This window comes from Anomalospiza imberbis, chromosome 9, assembly GCF_031753505.1.
Source record: "Anomalospiza imberbis isolate Cuckoo-Finch-1a 21T00152 chromosome 9, ASM3175350v1, whole genome shotgun sequence".
NCBI classification, from domain to species: Eukaryota; Metazoa; Chordata; class Aves; order Passeriformes; family Viduidae; genus Anomalospiza; species Anomalospiza imberbis.
Genome location: NC_089689.1, coordinates 27289430 through 27307530, shown reverse-complemented (window position 1 = coordinate 27307530; position 18101 = coordinate 27289430). Strand labels below are relative to the sequence as shown.

General features: G+C 46.2%; 1 long non-coding RNA gene across 1 annotated transcript; it reads left to right on the top strand.

The window, feature by feature from the left end:
- Window positions 1-10920: 10920 nt before the first annotated feature.
- LOC137478792 (uncharacterized) lies at window positions 10921-16443 on the top strand. The gene is made up of 3 exons (XR_011001795.1): window positions 10921-11140; window positions 12598-14749; window positions 16352-16443. It is a non-coding gene; the product is annotated as an uncharacterized lncRNA (long non-coding RNA).
- The last annotated feature ends 1658 nt before the right edge of the window (window positions 16444-18101 follow it).

Genomic DNA, 18101 nt, shown 5'->3' with positions numbered 1-18101 from the left:
GGATAAGATACAACGCTACAATCTCCTGGAATGCCTGAGAAAGCTCTGCCTTCTTCAGGCAGCTGCAAAGTTGTCAGCCCATGCAAGTCTCTACTATGCAAGCTCTGGGCAGCTCTGCTCTGTCTTTGGGGTTTGTTTGATCTCCCCTTCCAGTCCTGGCAAGCCCTGGCTCTGCCTGAATGAAACACCACACAAAGTGGTGTGAACTCGAGTGGTGTTTGTTTAATGGTTAAACTAATATGTTTAACAAGAGCTGCTGCATGGAGATGCACTGTTCTGCTGCCCTGCTTGTTTCCTGAAAGCTGAAAAAGAGATTTTTCACTAAATCTCAGAGCAAGCTGATGCCATGAGTGTTTCCACCGCCTCTTGACACACAGAAGCTGTCTATTAGAAACATCAGATTATTGTTAATCAGGTTTTTAACTTACAGGATATATTTTGGGGGCTTAAGGTTTGCAGGAGACTCACAGAAAGGCCTTTGCTTGGCAGTGAGGATGTCCCCAGGGGGGGTCAGTGCCTTCCACCCTCTCCTCTGTTGGTGAGAGCTGAGAGCAGAGCCTGGGATGCTCCTGGAAAGCAGTGCCAGGGCTCAGCCATGAGAAGGTTTACTTAATTTCCCTCTGGCTTTTGAGAATCTACATATATGTGTGTGTATCTGTAGCAGGGGTTCCTCATTTGCAGGCACGGGGGAAGGGAGCTGTGCTGGCAGGCAGGAGCTGAAGGGTCTCAGGAAAAGGCTGGGTGGGGCGTGTTGCTAGGAGATGGAGACTCCAGTGTCTGGCGAAGTGGCGTTTTTATTTTTGGTGCAGATCACACAAAATGGTATTTGACTGTGAAGCAGGGTCGAAATCTCTTCTCCCTGCTAACATTCATCTCTGAAGGATCTGTTTTGTGTAGTAGCGTTGCAGCTCATTTAAAACACAAATCAAATGTAGACTGCACAGTGTTCAGTCCAGCTGAACACTGGGTGGGTGGCTGGGTGTTTGCAATCTCTGAGAATCTTTTCTTTTTCTATTTTCTTTTTCCCTGCTCATTGAGAAATCCCTTGTCTGAGCAGCAGGATATATGTGTTTCTTTAGGGGAGGGCATCCTCACATGCCTCTGGTTCCTTTGTGGCCAGTTGTCTCTTGTTTTTTCAGACACTGCAAGTAAGCAGTCGGGTTTTCTGGGTTTGGGCTTATTAAATACATCCTGCCAGGGCTTGTCCTCTCTTGCTTTTCTGCCTGTGCCTCTTGTTACACCCCAGTGCCAGCCAGGAACCCCCCCATCGCAGCTGGCTGCACATCCACCCTCCTCACAGACAGGGACTGTGCCACGGCACAGGGAAAGCTGCCATGGAATACCTGGCCCTTCCCTCTCCCTGCTCTGCTGCCAGGGCTGCATTTACAGGAGAAATTAGGTCTGAGTGCTAAAACGTTGGATTTTTTTGCACCCTTTTGTGGGATGCAGGCGTCCTGGGCAGAAACACGGGTGGGTGCTTTGCAGCTCCCACAGAGTCTTTGGCTCACACTCACATTCTGCTGGTGCTTCTCTCAGGCACCAAACTGCTTTCACTGGATATTCAAAGGGATTTTTTTTTATTTTGAAATGCAGGGCTAAGCAGCAGGATGCTGAAGAGCTGGGAGGGCACCAAGGAAAAGCTGGGTGCTGCCTGTTGCAACGCTTGGCTTCAGTCACCATCGTGAACCTTCAGAAGGGTTTGTAGCTGAACATCTCCAGTTGTGTCCAGCCTCCCCCCCCAGCACCCTGCCCCTGTCACCACATTTAGATGCTGTATTTTTCCAGTTCAATGTGACCAAAAAAATGCCAGGGATACTGTGCATCTGTTAACACAAAAGCTCAACTTCTGGGGCATGCTATCCAACCCTTGTAAATGCCCTAAATCTGTGGATTTTCAGTAGGATTTGCATTCCCAGTCTGTTTTGGGAGGAGATAGTTAATGAGATAATGCAGCAGTGGGTAAACTGTGACACGTGAAATGGGATTTTTTGAATGTTGGAGAAACTGCATGCATCAGAGGCAGCTTATGTACATTAGATTTGTAACCAAGCAATTCCCATTTATATTATGTAAGTGATGTAATTTATCAAACCCCATGTAGCAGGCAAGAGCAGATGTTGAACCATTTGCGCTACAGTGTTGGAAATTAACTTTTCTAGAGGTTATTAAAATTATTGGTTATTCAAATACAATCTTGTGAGTGTAATATAATGGAACAACAAACAGCATTATTCAAAAAATGTAATTGGTGTGGAAGCAGAACCTATTATGGCCTCTTGTTGGTGTTGGGTGAAAATCTGTGTGGCAATATGTGATGCTCTGGTGGGGATGTGAGCTGAAAACTCTGTATGAGAGTGGGGAAGGAGGCTGGCATTTCTTGCCTTGAAAACATAACATTTTAAGCATGCACATGATAAACACCCATTTCATGAAGAGGAAACACTGCCTGCCTGTGCAGGCACTGGGTGCACAACACTCTAACCAGCAGCAAGAGGAAGACATTATTTCTGAGAGAATTACTCCTACATGAGAATGAGACTTCTGGATAAGATTTTATTAAGGGCACAAATGAGTAATTGGATTCCTCAACCCATTAGGATGTAACAGTACTGAATTCCTGCTATCTTTTTATATGCCCTGTGATTAGTGTGATGGTTTGGTTGGGGGTTATTTTTAAAGCAGATAGTTGTGGTTGGGCTCTATGATCCTAGAGGTCTTTTCCAACTTTAAAAATTCTATGATTCTCTATGCGCTAATCCCTTTTGTGCAATCATGCAATCAATCTTTTAGGCTTTGTCCACAAATATGAAAATCAATACGGGGTGTGAGGTGAGCTATATGGAAAGGTCAGGGTGTCTTTTTTTATTTCCATGCTGTTTCACCCTCCTTTTCATTACAAGTTGTGGGCAGTATAGTTCCTACAGAAACTTTGTAGCATCAGCAGCAAATTCTGGAAGACAACTTTTAGCCGGGTGAAGGCAAAATCAGTGACAGTGGGCTGCTTGTAGTAGCATTTTTTCCAGTGGCTTGCCAAGTATGTTTTCTTTTAGGGCATAATCTGTGAGATAATCCCAGCTCCACTGGGAAAGCACTTGCTGCTGAGGAGGAGTTTGAAGTTTATCCTCACCCTTCACTTTGCACCCATGAGCATCTATTCCAGGGACAGACTGAGGAAGAGTTTAGGTCTGTGCAGTAGATCCAGCCTTTTTTGACCTTGATATGAAATGCTGTTTAAAGATCTGTGACCGTGCAGCCTCAGTCCACTATTTCCTTGCCCCATATGAAGCATTTTCTTTATCAAACAGGGAGGAACAGCATGTTCTCCACGTCCACAATGGCCAGGACAAGAATAGGGCTAAAATTAAACCACACACAGATGGCATGAAATGAAGAAATACTTGAAGTGAGGCTTACTGAAGTGTCAGAATCTGTTATTTGGATGGGGCCGTGGTGTGCAGATGTTCCTGCCTGGGGTGGAGGGACTCTGTGAGCTCAGTCCCTGCACGTCCAGTGCCTGCTTCGTTTCTCAGCCAGGACCTCAGGATTTGGGTTCAGCCCCTGTGGGATGCTGGGCAAGCTGTCAAGAGTTACGTTCAGTTAAGGGTTGGAGTGCCCAAAGCAGGAGAAATGGAGCTGAGCTAAAGTCAAAAAATCCCCATCCAAACCTTCCACTTGGCTGCTGCCAAGCCCTAATCTTTAAGTGGCTTTTATTTTATTTTTGCTTTCAAGCTCCCCACCTGGGAATCTGCCAAAAGTTAGACCTCTCTTATTAACCCAAACTGCTCCACTTTTAACAGGGCTGAGCTGTGAAGTCACTAAGCCCAGAACAACCCAAGGGGCTGAGATATTCTTCTACATCTTAGGAGCATCTTTAGTGCCTTGTGGTACCTGCTGCTCAGGACAAAGCTTTACGTGGGGGAAATCAGGAGTTCTAGTTCCCATTTCCAGTTGTGTCAACATATCACCTCCAATCACCATTTTTTAAGTAAACCCAGGTATTATATTATTTTTATTTAGCCCTCAATCTGTCTATGTTTCAGTTCCCCATCCTCATAACTCATTCCTCCTCCCCGCCTGTGTCTGAGAGGGCATTTTAGGCTGGAAACTCTCAGACCTGTTCTGAAAAATGTCTGTATTTATGGCAGGGCATTACACTCGGTGGCAGGCTGTGAGTATGATGGGTTGGCTGTACCTTTGACAGATTTGTCCCTGCTGTTGTCCCTGGGCCGGGCTGTAGCACATAGTCCTGTTTGTGTGTGTGTGTGTTTTTAATAACCGTGCTGTTTTAACTGAAATGCCTCTCTCTCCCTGGCCCTGGCACTCTCAGGGAATCACTCTCGCCCTCTCTCATCACAGTGGCAAACTGAAAAAGGTTTCCTTCAGTCAGCTGGGGGAGAGGAGGAGGATTTATGAATCGGAGAAACACATTCCTGATGCGGAATAGGCACATTCCCCCTTCCCCCCACCCCATTGCCCCCCGCTCAATAAAAGCACCATTTGTGTGGCAAATAGCCAAGGGTTTTATGAATACAGCTCTTACTTTCCCCAGCTGCTAGAAACCTTTCTCAAATATGAATTAAAATAAAAAGCCTTGCTAGACACTTTTAGCAGTCATAATTCTGCTATTTTAGGTCTGCGGTGGGGAGTTCTTGCATCAGAAATCTTGGTTGGAGAGGCTTGAGTGGCTTCTTTCAAATATTATTAAATTGAAAAAAAATCTGGAAGATGTATGACTTTAAATAATCTCCCACATTATAAGGATCATCAGAAACTCAATGTGATTATGTCCCTAGGTTTGATGCTTCCCTCGCTGTTATGGCTGTGAAATTCTGTCTCTGATATTTTATGGAGGCTTCCCCTTCTTTCAGAAGTCATTGGGGTGAGTTCTTGAGGAACTGGTCCAGTTGAGATTAAGTATTTTTAATAAATCAGCTACTGGGGAAAAAAGGTAGAGATTCCATGCATAAGAATATCTTATAGGTTTTAAGAAAAGCATTTTAGGTTTCATCATGGGAATGAGTTTTGGTAGGAGATGTGGGAAACTGCAGTAGCATTAGCAAGATGGTTGATTAAAAATCAAATTAAAAATCCATTTCTGACAGCAGAACATTTTCCCCCTCCCCCTCACCCCCTGCATATACTTTTGAGAGAGCAACCTGAATAACTTTGGATATCCACAATCAGTGACAGGGGGATCACCTTCCAGGAGGAAGGAGCTCACACTGCGGCCACCGGCTCATCAGGACCTTCCCAAACATTTTGTGCATCTGTATTCCAGCCATGTGGCAGCCAGCAAGGCAGGGGATAAAAGTCTGGACAAATATAAAAACTCACTCACTCAGATTTTGAACATGAATCAAGAAAATGTGTCCAGGGAGTGGAATCTAGCTGTGTGTAGGTTGAAGTGGCATGAAGATGGAGTGGGTGTAAGTTGCAGACATTCATTGAATGGTCTCTCATGTATTCCTAGACCTGTGCACAGCAAGGAGAGGTGGAACTGAGAGCAAATCTTGCCTTATGAGTTAGGATGGCATGGCAACTGGATGGCTCGATTTATTTGCAAGTTTATTTACAAAAGAAGTAGAGATTTTCCCCTTCTGTTGCATCAGCCTGAAGCCCAACCAGATCAGAGAAAAAATGCAGAGCCTCCTAGAGATGGAAAATCAGCCAAAAGGGCCTTTGCGTTGGGATGTACGCTCAGAAATTCAGATTTTTGTTCACTGTTAGAAAACCGTGTGTTTCCCTCATTGCACATCAATCCTGGTAGGATCATCTTTGAGGATGAGAAGTGCCATGCCTGTAATGGCCTTCAAAGGCTGCCACAAAACAGATTTTGGTTCCATGAGTGGCATTCCGGTGTGGCTGTGAGCTGGAGGCTCAGCCAAGGCTGCAGCAACACTGTCTATGTGGGTCACTGAGCTCAGCACGGCTGCAGTGGGGAACGTGTGAGAGCTGTCGCACTCATTTCGAGAGGAGCCTTAATTATCCAGCAGCCCTGATGAGAAATAATTGCTCAAGGCTTTAGCACAAATTGCCATTGTCCAAGAAGTTGCTGTCCCTCAGCAGCTCCGCAGGAATTTTGCGCGCCCAGGCTTTCCCTGGTGCGGATGGAGCCTGGAATTCCTGGGCTTCCATAGCGAGGTGAGACCTCTTCCGCGGGCAGTGATGATCCATCAGCTAAAGCAGGGGACCACTTCAACCTGACTGTATACAAAACCCTCTAAAATGTGTGTGCAAACACCAGCTTGCAGCATTCCAAAGGGAAATTCCCCTCCAGCCTGTGTGTCCTACTGCCGTGGAAAAATCACAATGAATTAGGGCCAAAGAGCCAAAGTATCATCACCAAAAGGACATTACTCTTATTTTACCAATCAGGAGATTAACCACAAACCATACATATTAAAGGGTGTCTTCCCTGTTTCCCAGGCTTCTGAGTGAACCTCTCTCCAATGCTTTCTTTACTAACCCAGCAGCATATTGGGAAAATGAACATAAATTTAACCATCCATGTAAAAAACAAACCCAAAACCTCCTCCATGAGAAATAACAATCTTTGGTCTCTATTTTGTGTTCCTAACTGATACCCTAACTAGATGTGTGCAGTAGTAGTGCTAGATAGTCAGGGATATCATATTTTGCTTAGACTGTATTGTGTGTTTGGGCATCAATTTAATTTTGCAGTCTTGCTATGGATACTTTTATAAGCATGGATATCATTTTACTTGTGTTCTATTACAAGCCTGTGCATTAGGATAATTTTCCACTTTTTTTTCCAATGCCTGCTGAATGCTGTTGGCTTTTCCCATGGACTTCAGTGTGTGTTGTGTCAGGAATTTACTGATTGATTGGAGAAATGCTATATTGCAATAATCCTGCAAATATATTCTAGCCAACTCATGTGATACCAGACATCATCCTCCAGTAGCATTTTTGGCCCATTCTTGTGGCTTGTGTAAATGAAAGCGATTTTCACAGCTGGCCTTCCCATCAGCTGCTCCTGCTGCCTCGAGATTAGATCTCCTAATCTGGTTTTATCATTTCTGTCAGTCAGCCATCCTGGTTTAATCCCTCCTGCTCTGCTGAGGCCATGGAATGCTTCCAGCCTGAGGATGCCCCCTGGGATGGGAGCCTTGGGGCTGGTGTGGCCGTGGGAGCTGTGCTCGCATCCTCTGCAGAGGTCTTTGGAGACCTGCTCTCAGATGAGAATCTTCATTTTTCACAGCCCACTTGAGGAGAAATCAAAATGCTTTTGCCAAGTTTACTGGGCTGGGAGGGAAAATCTAGAAGGTGCAGATGTCGGTGGAATCTTTTGGGCTTCTCCTGAGAGCCCTCCACCAGCATGTATTGCTGTGCAGGAATTACAGTGACAAAGCTTAATTAGTACAAAATGAGGTCTCGTTGAGTCATTCAGTGACATATCTGGACCAGGCTGGGGTGTGTAACAAGAAGGAATACAACAGAGGACTTTGGGTCTTGTAAGCCTGCACATGGAGAGGGAGCTCTGCTGTGTTCCCCCACCATCTGAGTTGCACATGTTCAGTGAAGGTGCTTGGGATTTGGCTCTTATCTCTGCATGCGAGGAGTGGGAGATAAATCTGAAGGGTTTTACAGACAAAAGGAACTCATTGAGTAGTACTGAAAGCAGAGGGCACAGAGCCAGGCTTGGATTTGGCCCTTGCTTTGAGCAGAGTGGAAAGAAACTGTGGCCAGGGATCAGCTGGAAAACCATTTAACCCTCCTTGAGACTGAGCAGCAGCTTTGCTGAGAAAGTTTGATTTGGAATACAAGCATGAGAAAAATAAAGAGGGCAATGACTGACACAGTGATTGACAGCATGTCTTGTAGGGTAACCTGCAAACTCGGCTGCTGAAGGTGATCCCATGTATGATCGTGGGCTGTGATGAGGTAGAGCTGGAAAATACGAGAGGTTATAGTGGGAAAAAAATTCTGCTTCTGATGCTTTTCACCTCTTCTAGTGTGCCTTTTCCTTGCCCTGCCAGCATCTCAAATTCTGGGTTAGGCATTCAATTGGTTAGGGCAAATAGAAGCAGAAGGATTAGCTGAACAAATTAATGCATCCTAACACTGAGGGCTTTTTTATTTGTTGAATTCCTCATTGTGTGTTACATCTCAGTTGTCTCGTGCTCTATGTTCACTTGGCCATATTTGCTGTGAGTCTTTATTCTCAGTTTATAAAGTGTCCAGTCTGACTAATTTCTTTCATTATTATTTTTTTAGCTGTCCTGCTCCTTCTGAAGCTCCTTGAATGCATTCAGAAGAGGGTAACAAAGCTGGAAGGCACATCCTAGGAGGAATGGCTAAGGATGTTGGGCTTCTCTCATTTGAAATCAACTTCCTGGGACATGGAAAGGGAGGTGCTGAGCTCTTCTCCTGGTGTCCAGTGATAGGACATGTGGGAATGGTTCAAAGCTTCCCCAGGGAAGGTTTAGGAGGAAGTATTTCTTTACCAGGAGTGTAATTGTATTGAGGAATTGTGTTCACAATAATAAATGATAAATAAATGGTGTCTGCTGCTTCTTCTCCTTTCTAAAGTGATTGCAGCTACACAGGTGGGGAATAGTAGATGGGATTTTTGGCTAATGGCTGCTTATGCAGTTTAAGACAGGTTTGGGCTCTTGTACAGGGATGGTCTTGGATCTCCATGTGCAGTAGGAGCAATTTTTACTCTTAAGGCAGCCCTGGTGCTTCTTGAGCCATAATGAAGAAAGCCTGTGGGGTTTTTATTGCAGAACTCATAGCTGAAAGTCTGGATTCCTTGCTGCTTATCCTTCATTTGGAGTCCGAGGCTTTCCTGTTTTTATGAAGGATGAGGCTCTGTATTATCAACACAGTTTTCAGCACAATCCAAAACACAGCTCCATACTAACTCCTACAAAGAAAATTAACTCTACCTCAGCCAAAGCCAGCACAGAATCCTAAGAAAAAATCCCACAACAGCTAACCTCATATCCCATCCTACTCCAGCTGCAAAGCAAAGGTTTTTGGTCTGCCTTCTTTGACATAAACACTGAGCAGTGTCTATTAAGACAGCTTTCCAAAACAAAACCCCCATTGGAACAGAAGGAATTGTGTATGATACTTCCAAGGGCAAAAATGAGACTCACTGCTTAGGGAGAGTCATTTCAGTATTCAAGATATTCAAACCTGTGGGACACGTACTTATAATTACTTGATATTTCCCAGTTATTTTTAACTGATGTATCATCTGATGTAAATCTCTTTTTTATAAAATGCAGAGTAGCTCAAAGAATAGAACACCTCAAATCTTGATTCAGGCAGCTGTTTATCAACTTTTGGAATTCAGCAACAAACTAAGAAGAAATTAAGGATCTGTGTCAGATAAATTGGAGATATAAACAGCTGCTGGGCTGCCTCTTGCATCCTGTAGGGAGTTTGTCTGCTTTTTATAGCAGCTCTTGTCACCTAACACAGAAGGATTTTGAGCCATAGCTTGGGATCCCTCAGCACTGTTGCACAGCAGTCAGTTAATAAAAGACATTGTTCCCTGTAATGTAATGCTATAATTGTTTCAACTGTTTTGTTCAAGTTCTTTAATCTCTCCTCATGATCATCCCCTTCTGCATTTTTAATTATCAATGCTTTACATTAAGAAATGCTGGAGTGTGAAAGATTAGATAAGGAAACACCCAGCATCCAGCAGCCCTCTGCTCAGAGGGGCTGTGATCAGGACTGTTGCACTGATTTGTTAAACCACAGCCTGTGTTTTATCAGTAACACACACATCAAATGCACTGAGCACAACAAATAAATACAGCTTCCAACAGGAAAGAGACCCCTTTCAGCATGGTGCTTCTGCTTGCTGGCTCATCTGAGAGAACAAGAAGAGTGAGTGCTTTTTTGTAAATGAGGAATGATGGACTAGGTCTATGAGAACAAGATCAGGCTCATTTCAGATCTGGGGAGGGCTGGTTTGCTCCTGATTCAGAGTGATCCCTGAGCTGTCACACAGATGGCCTCAGCCAGCACCCAAGGGAGAGGGCAGTGCTCAGGGGACCCTGTTCTAAGGGGGAGCTGGCTCTGATCCAGCTGGGACACCCTCAGGATCTTCTCCTGTGCCCTCAGGCTGAGGAGTCCAACCCTGCCTTCTAGAGACCACGTTTACATTCCAATATAACTGCTGAGACTGGCTCTGCCCATACCCTCTTGTTTTCCTGCCCAGAAATGCTGTACAGAAGTGCACCTGTTTCTGATAAATTTGGCTTCATTTTATCGTAGAACAATTCCTAAACAATTTAAGCCAAGCTTTCCTATGGCGGGCCTAAGCCAAAATGAAGTCTCACTACCCTTCTGTGCGGGTTCACCTGAGGTTAATCTTCAGAGTTTGCCCGGGTGCAGGTTCTGCTGCTCCTGATGCCTTGAATGATGTTGGGCAACATCTACCAGCATCTCCAGCTGCCTGGGAGGTCTGTTCTACCATAGATGGGGACTTCAAAAATTGAAGAGGGAAGACATTTTAGCAGGGCCTGTTGTGACAGGACAGGGAGTAGTGGTTTTAAATTAAAAGAGGAATGATTCAGCCTTGATATACGGAAGAAATCTTTCTATGATGTGGGTGGTAAAACACTGGCACAGGTTCCCCAGAGAGGTGGTGGATGCCCCATCCCTGGAAGTGTCCAGGGCCAGGTTGGACAGGGCTTGGAGCAACCTGGGATAGTGGGAAGGTGTCCCTGTTCATTGCAGGGGGGTTGGAAGTAGATGGTCTTTAGGTTCAACCTAAACTATTTTATGGTTCTATGATAGCCATGGCCCCATTTCAAATCTTCCTGTCCTGCAGAAGCAGGGAAGGAAAGGGCACACATGGGACAGTTGGAAATATGTTGAAGAAGCAAGATAGAGTGTGCACAACATCTTTAAACAAAGATGAGAAAGAAGTGAGTATTGCTCCAGGAGCCCAACACAAACATTCTTGCTGGTGGGAGATGGAGCAGCCCCCTGCCTTGTGTCCTGCCCTCTGTTTGTCCATTGAGGACTCTCTCCAACTACTCCTGCTCTCCTCAGGCCAGGGGGAACTGCAGCTATTTCACAGGCAGCACTATCCACTGGGTTTTCTTAAATACACTGCAGGGCCTGGCCTGACTAAGATCAGTCGAGCAGCTATGTTCTTCCCACATTAAAGCCAATTAACTCTGGATGGGGATGAGTGAGAGCAACATTTAGTCCAGTTTTGCCTTCTCTGTGGATAGGTTCACGTTGGCTGAGGCTGAGTCTCACATCTTTCCTGGAGGCAGAGCCTCATGTGCGAGTGAAGGCTGGGCTTACACGGAGCCATTAGAGCAGGGCAGGGCTTTGATCTCAAAATTGCACCACTTGAAATTGCAGATGAAAAAAACTGAGTTAATAAAACAGCAGGCAAGCCTGCAAGTGAATCATTTCAGCTTCTCCAAAATGATCAGCTCTTGTGCCTCTGAATCAGGGGGCAGGAGCCATGCACGACCCCAGAGGCACTGCAATGCTCCTGATGGCTTCGGTGCAGAAAGAGCAGGGATGTGCCAGCTTTGGGAGGGCAAGATGCCAGCAGAAGCAGAGGAAAGCAGGACAGGGGTGGGTGGGAGCGTGCCACAGCTCCTGGGGAGCAGTGGAAGAGCAGCTCTGTGCAGCCTCCTGCCCTGGCCCCGAGCTGTGGAGCTGCTGCGGTCGGCACAGTGCCCAGGCAAACTGGGCTGGCTCTGCACCCCAGTGCCACTCAGCAGCTCCCAAACCAGACCTGACTTGCTCCCTGCCAGCTCCAGAGCAGCCTGAGCAGGGTGGATAGACATGCCCTGAGGATATGTCTGCATTGCAGTGCAGAGGTGAGACCTGGGCTGGGTGAGACAGACCTGGGCTGGTCCCTGGGAGCCGTGGGGATGCGGAGCACCCAGAACATGGGAGGTTTGTGCTCGTGGGCTCTGGGGTGTGGAGGAGGAGGAGGGAGGTTTTTCACCTCAATGATGATTTTGGGAACTGAGTCTGCGTGGTGGAAGGACTTTATGGACGGGCACGTGTTGTGCTCATCAGTGGGGTGGCTGTTCTGTGGAGATCACACAGAAAAAATCATAAAATTGTGGAATCATTTATGTTGGAAAAGCCCTTTGAGGTCACTGAGTACAGCTACTAGACCAGAACTGCCAAGGTCACCACCAAACCATGTCCTCAAGTGCCACACCTACACATCTTTTAAATGCCTCCAGGGATGATGACTCCATCACTGCCTCGAGTGGCCTATTCCAACACCTCATAAACGTTTTGGTGAAGAATTTTTTTTCTAATATCCAATGTAAACCTTCCAACCAGCATCACTGGGAAATGAACAAATTGGTAGTGCTGAAATTGGGAAAAATACACCGCCCTCTTCCTTAGAGTGCCTGGATCTTGGGGTTGGAGTGAGGATCCTCAGTCCCTGCAACCTGGCAAAGGGACAAACTCCAGCCCTTCAGCTGGGTGGTTCATCTCCAGGAAACCAAAGCCATCCAAACAGATTTTGGATGACTCCACAAAATATTTCCTTTTAAAGGTGTCCCATCTCCTGAGTCTGTGCTGAATATGTGGTTGCTTATTCCTGAAATTCTCCTGTACTAGAGAAAAAAAAAAAAAAAAGGTAGATAAAGAAGTGGTCAGAAGAAATTTTACCAACCCAAATTACAGGTGATTTTCAGTGGGGTCTTGGGAAATAAAGTCTGGCACGAGTCAGCAGCCCCTGGAAGAAGAGTGGAGATGATTTTCCTCCTGGCAGCTCCAAGCACCTTGGGAATTTCCTCTGCTCTCAGCACTCAGCACTAGATGGCATCCAAGATGGGAATTTGGGCTCCCAAATGCAGTCCTTGGCTCTGAAATGGTAATGGTAGCTGGATTAAAAAATGAGGATCCCATCTGGATGGGTGGAACAATCAAAGGGCAGAGGACATGGAGTTCTCCCATCTCCTGCTGCCATCTCATTGTGGTGCAGCCCCCTCCAAGGTCTGTTCCACCACCTCAGCTGAGTGCCGGGCCACCAGGACAAGAAAATAAGGTCACAGTGGGAAGAGCAAAGGCACCATCCACAAGTCAAGGTGCATTCAAGCCTGCAGGGATGCATTCACCCATCCTCATTCCTCGGAATGCTGCCAGCCCCGTGGGTGCTTGGACACATGGCATGCTGCCCAAGTTGCTATCTGTCTGGGTGGGGTCCCTTGGTGTCACCCAAGCTCTGCAGCCTGGGGTGACTGGAAATGCAGCTGCTCTGAGCTGGAAAACATTTCCCAACGAGGGAATTACCTTTGCATCATCCACTGTGTTTACTAAATAAGCCAAATTGTCCCTAGGCCATTGATGGGATTTAGGAGAAAGCAGAAGCACCATGAGAGACAACACTTGCCTGGGAGATTTTTCCTCCTCTTCACCTTGCAGGTGTCTTCCTGCTCATGTGGGATGAGGAGGGGGAGTGCCCAGCATCTCTCCCTGTCACCCATCTGTGTTCTCCTGGCTGGAAGGTGGGATTAGCCCCCCCAGTCCTCCAGCTTGGGTAGCAAATTATTTGCTTTTATCCCCTCTCAGCTATGGCAGGGCCATGAACAGGTTCCTCAGGAGAGGCAGCACCCAGGAATGGGCTCAAATGCACACAAAGGTGTGAGGAGCAGACAGGTGATGGTTACATAGCCCTGGGTGGCTGCCTGGAAGTGCAGGAGCCACGGGAGAGACACGAGGCTCCCTCCATGCCCTGTTTGCACTCTGCAGGTGACTTTAGCGACTTATTGAGCACCGTGTGATTGCCAGCACCATTTCCTGTGCCCTGGCCCTGCTGAGGAGGGTGCTGAGATCCAGGTCCTGGAGGTGACTTTACAGCCACCTCTCCTGAATGTTTTTACTCTGTCTGCAGCTGAGCAAAGGGTTCTCAGGTCTGAATATCTCCCTGTTGCCCAGAAACCGTTCTCCCTCTGAAGCACCTTTGTGCTCACGCCTTTTGTTTTTCTTTTCCTTGCGTTTTCCTGGTGTGAACACAGCATCAGGCAGGGATGCAGGAGAGCTTTATGGAGGTTCTGCTGGAGGTTGAAATACTTCCCTTCCCAAAAGTATATGAACCTACAAGGAATAGCTTCAACCCAAGCCCTGAGCAGGCAGAGGCACTACAGACTGCTGTTTGTGTGTCCATTCCCTGTGCCTGCAATTATGGGGAAATTGCCATCGTGTAAGCAGCAGCTGTATGAATAACTCTATTATTTGTTATTATTAGTCCTAGATGTGTGTTTTTCTTGAGATCATATCTGCACAAGAAGGCACATTAATAATAGCCCTTTGAACTGGCCACGTTTAATTTCTATGGATCGTGAAACTTTTGAAGCAAGGTGCTGTTTATTGCTTTCTTCTGAAATCAAAGGTCCTGAGCCACAGCAGAGAGAGCTCTGTGCTGTCCAGGCTGAGTTCTTGTAAGGGCAGGCGGTCATGTTGAGCTCAGTCTCCTCATCTGGCATCAGCAAAAGGGTCTCGTGTTACAGCCTGGTGCCAGCCTATTTTAGGAAGCAAGATTCCCCTTTTATGCAATTATTTTTCATGTGAGTTTAACGTCTGTTCTCCTTTGCTCTTTTTCTGTTTCGGTCTGTTCTCTCTCTTGCCTTCAGGTGGGGTGTGTGATACAGAGAACAACAGCTTCTCAGACACCAAGGTGCTGTCTGAGTATGGAAAACATGAGCAAGAATGGGTCAAGAAATAGGAAAATCCGTGTGGAGTGTCCATGAAAGGACATGGAGCTGCTGGAGTGAGTCCAGCCACAAAGATCATCTGAGGGCTGCAGAGCCCTGGGAGAGCTGTGGGTGTTCAGCCTGGAGATGGTTCCAAACAGACCTTAAAGCCCCTTCCAGAGCCTAAAGGGGAGGCCTAAAGGGCCTCCTAGAGAGCTGGAGAGGGACTAGGGACAAGGACATGGAAAGGACAGGAGGAATGGCTTCACACTGACAGAGGGCAGGGTTAGATGGGATATTGAGAAGAAATTCTTCCCTGTGAGGGTGGTGAGGTCCTGGCACAGGTTGCCCAGAGAACACTGTGGCTGCCCCATCCCTGGAAGTGTCCCAGGCCAGGTTGGAAAGGGCTTGAAGCAAGCTGGGATGGTGGAAGGAGTCCCTGCCTGTGGCAGGGGGTGGAACAAAGTGATCTTTAAGGTCTCTTCCAACCCAAACCATTCTGTGATTCATATTTTCTCTTTGAGGGCCATTATTAGCAGCTCTTCATCCAAGTATTGTAGAAAAGAGTAAAATCAGGGCCATGTTCTTTAGTGCCCATCATGACCTAGCAGTATTTTTTGGGCTGTTTGTCAGGTGCCCAGAGAAGCACAGCAGTCACAGAGCCACCCAGGCTGGCAGTCCCTGAGAAAACAAACCCAAATGAAAACAGTGCCTCCTCAGACTTGTGTGATTTGTGCTTTTGCACTTGGGTTTGTCACCCCCAAAAGCATTTTGCCCCACTTTCCCAGCAGCTGGTGGCACAAGGATTTGCTGAAGGCAGGAGGGTGTAAAGGTGGGATCGTGCCTAGGATGGGCAGGTGAGGACAGGTAAAATGAGAACCCAAAATGCATCATTTTGAGGAGGGGGAGGTGTCTTTTGCTTTCATTTTTGAATCCCAGTGTTTCAAAATAGTCTCATGGTTTGGAAAAAGGAGGATTTTGACATTCAGTGTTTGATGTTGGCAATTCTGATAAAGGAGATAAAGGATCTGTGGTAGAGCACAGGAGTTATTTGTGGGCTGTTGGGCAATGACTGTCAGTGGACCTGTGTCTTTGTGTGTTTAAAGTGTAGTCCCTGACATTTACTGCCAATTTTAAAGGGATTTACTCTTTGCTCTTTCATAATCCCTGATTCAGAGCAAATTTGCAGATTTTGAAGATCAGAAGAGACCATTAATGCCCTAGTCTGAGTCTCTGGATAGCTGAAGCCACCTAATTTCATCTCCTGTACTGAGCCAGATACTTTGTGTTCAGCTGCACCACAAAGCAAGACATGAAGGTAGAAAGATCAGCCACAAACCCAATACTCAAAAATGTGTTCCAAGGTTTGATCATTGTCATTATTTAAAATAAAGTGGGCAATGCGCTTCTCATTTTTCTTAGTCCGCTTTCAGGTAGAAGAATAATTTGTGCCCAAAAATTCATGTAAAAGCAAGTATTTCTTCATCTCCTTCAAAATAAAGGAAAAGATAACCTGGATATATATCCCAGGGAATCTGCTTGGTTTTACAGGGAAAACAGCCTCCTTCTAGTGGTTTGATGCTGTGGTCTGTAAGGCAACTTTGTGTGCATCTGTAAAGTCATTTGAGCTGCAGTAAGGTCAATATCATAACTTGAACAGAATTTTTTCTTCTTTACAGACATTTCTTCAGCCTTTGGAAATCCAGTGTCCCAAGCAAAATTAAACTGGCAGAGAAAACTGAAGCAAGAAGGGAAGTTTGTGCACTTAGAGAGAAAATGAAAATGTGTGTGACAAGTGTGACAAGACTTCACTATTAAAAGGCTGTGTTGCAAGATAATTTTTTGGGGAAAGAACTGCAGCTAGAAAGGGGGTGTGAAACAACTGGTTCCTGCTGAGTCAGTAATTTGAGTGCTGTAGTTTTGTAATTCACTACTAACCCATACTGTGGATCCTACCACTCCTGTGTTTTTGGGCCTGGCTCTTATCACAGAAGCAAACAGCCTCTGTGAAAGGATTCAGAATACAAATGGGGGAGCAAATCCTTTTCAGAGCTATAAAACCCTCTTGTGTTTTAAGGATCCTGAGGTTTCTGGCAAGACTTTCAAAGAAAACAGTGTCGAGGTCCTCTCGATGAATAGCAACATTAATATATTAGGTGTGTATTATGTAAATCCATGCTTCAGTGGAGCACTAGATAAGATAAATGGGAGCAAAGAGCAGGCTTTGAAGGCTGCTGGTGAGATTTTGTGGATGTGCTGTGCCACTTGAAGGCTTGGTGCAGAACTCAGAGCCCACTGAAGTCCTGCCCTCCCCTCCTGCTCAAGTGGCTGCTGCCACGGAACCATTAAATTTTGTCACCACGTGGCACAACCTTGCTCAGCCACAGCACTGCCGGGCTGGGCCTGAAAAACCTCTTTTCTCCCTGTTTTGTTGCAGAGGCAGTGAAGTTTCTCCATGGCAGAACTGGGCTGTGCATCTCCCTTACATCCCCCTGGCACTGCATGGCAAAGAGGGACAAGCAGGATTACAGCAAACCCAGTCTGTGTGCTGGAGCAAATATTTGGGGAGGGTCCAGCCTGGCCCTGGCAAACACACTGAAATTCTTCAGGCTGGTTGACAATGACTTATCAAGACAGAGAGGCTTGGGAGCAGATAAGCCCAGGGACTTGTGCATTGTATACAAATACCTGGCCTGGCCCTCACTGCTCACATGAAGAGTGATGCTGGAGCTCTGCCCCGGTGAAACTCCATTTTTTGTTCTATAATTGTGCAAGACAGAATGGACAGAGGGTCCCCACATGTGGGGCCACATGCTTCACTTTTTTCTTGTGCTGCTTCATCTCTTGATGAGCCTCAATCTTGCTCCACTTTTTTTTTCTCTTTTTTTTTTTTTTTGCTTATGATGTCTTTCAAAAGCCTCTCCGTGCTTCCCCAGTTATATACCCATATCCCTCTAGTACTATCCCATCAGAGTCTTGATTCACATTGGGAAGGCACAACCTCATGTTCAGCATCCCTTTTCCTGCTGCCCCACGGTGGCCACCACACATCTGCCCCACCAGCACCCGTGTTCATCATCAGGCCTTCACGCTTTGAAGGTGATGCCAAAAGCCGTGGGGTGGCCCATAAAAATGGCTTGGTCTAGACGTGGAAAAAGATATTAATTTTTCTTTCACTTTTCACTTGCATGCGGAGCATTTTCAACCAGGTCATTGAGACAGTTTGCGACCAGAAATAAATCCAAGCTGAAAAAATGTCGGCGGACCTGTTTACTTTATAAACCACAAATGTTTGTATCCTGCAACAAATACCTGGGAAGTGCCTGGACCAGACATTACAAACGTGTTAACTACCCCGAGTTAACCAGTAATCAATATGGGGCGAAGAACCCCGAGCTGGACCTCTCCTCTGAGACTGCTCTTTATAAC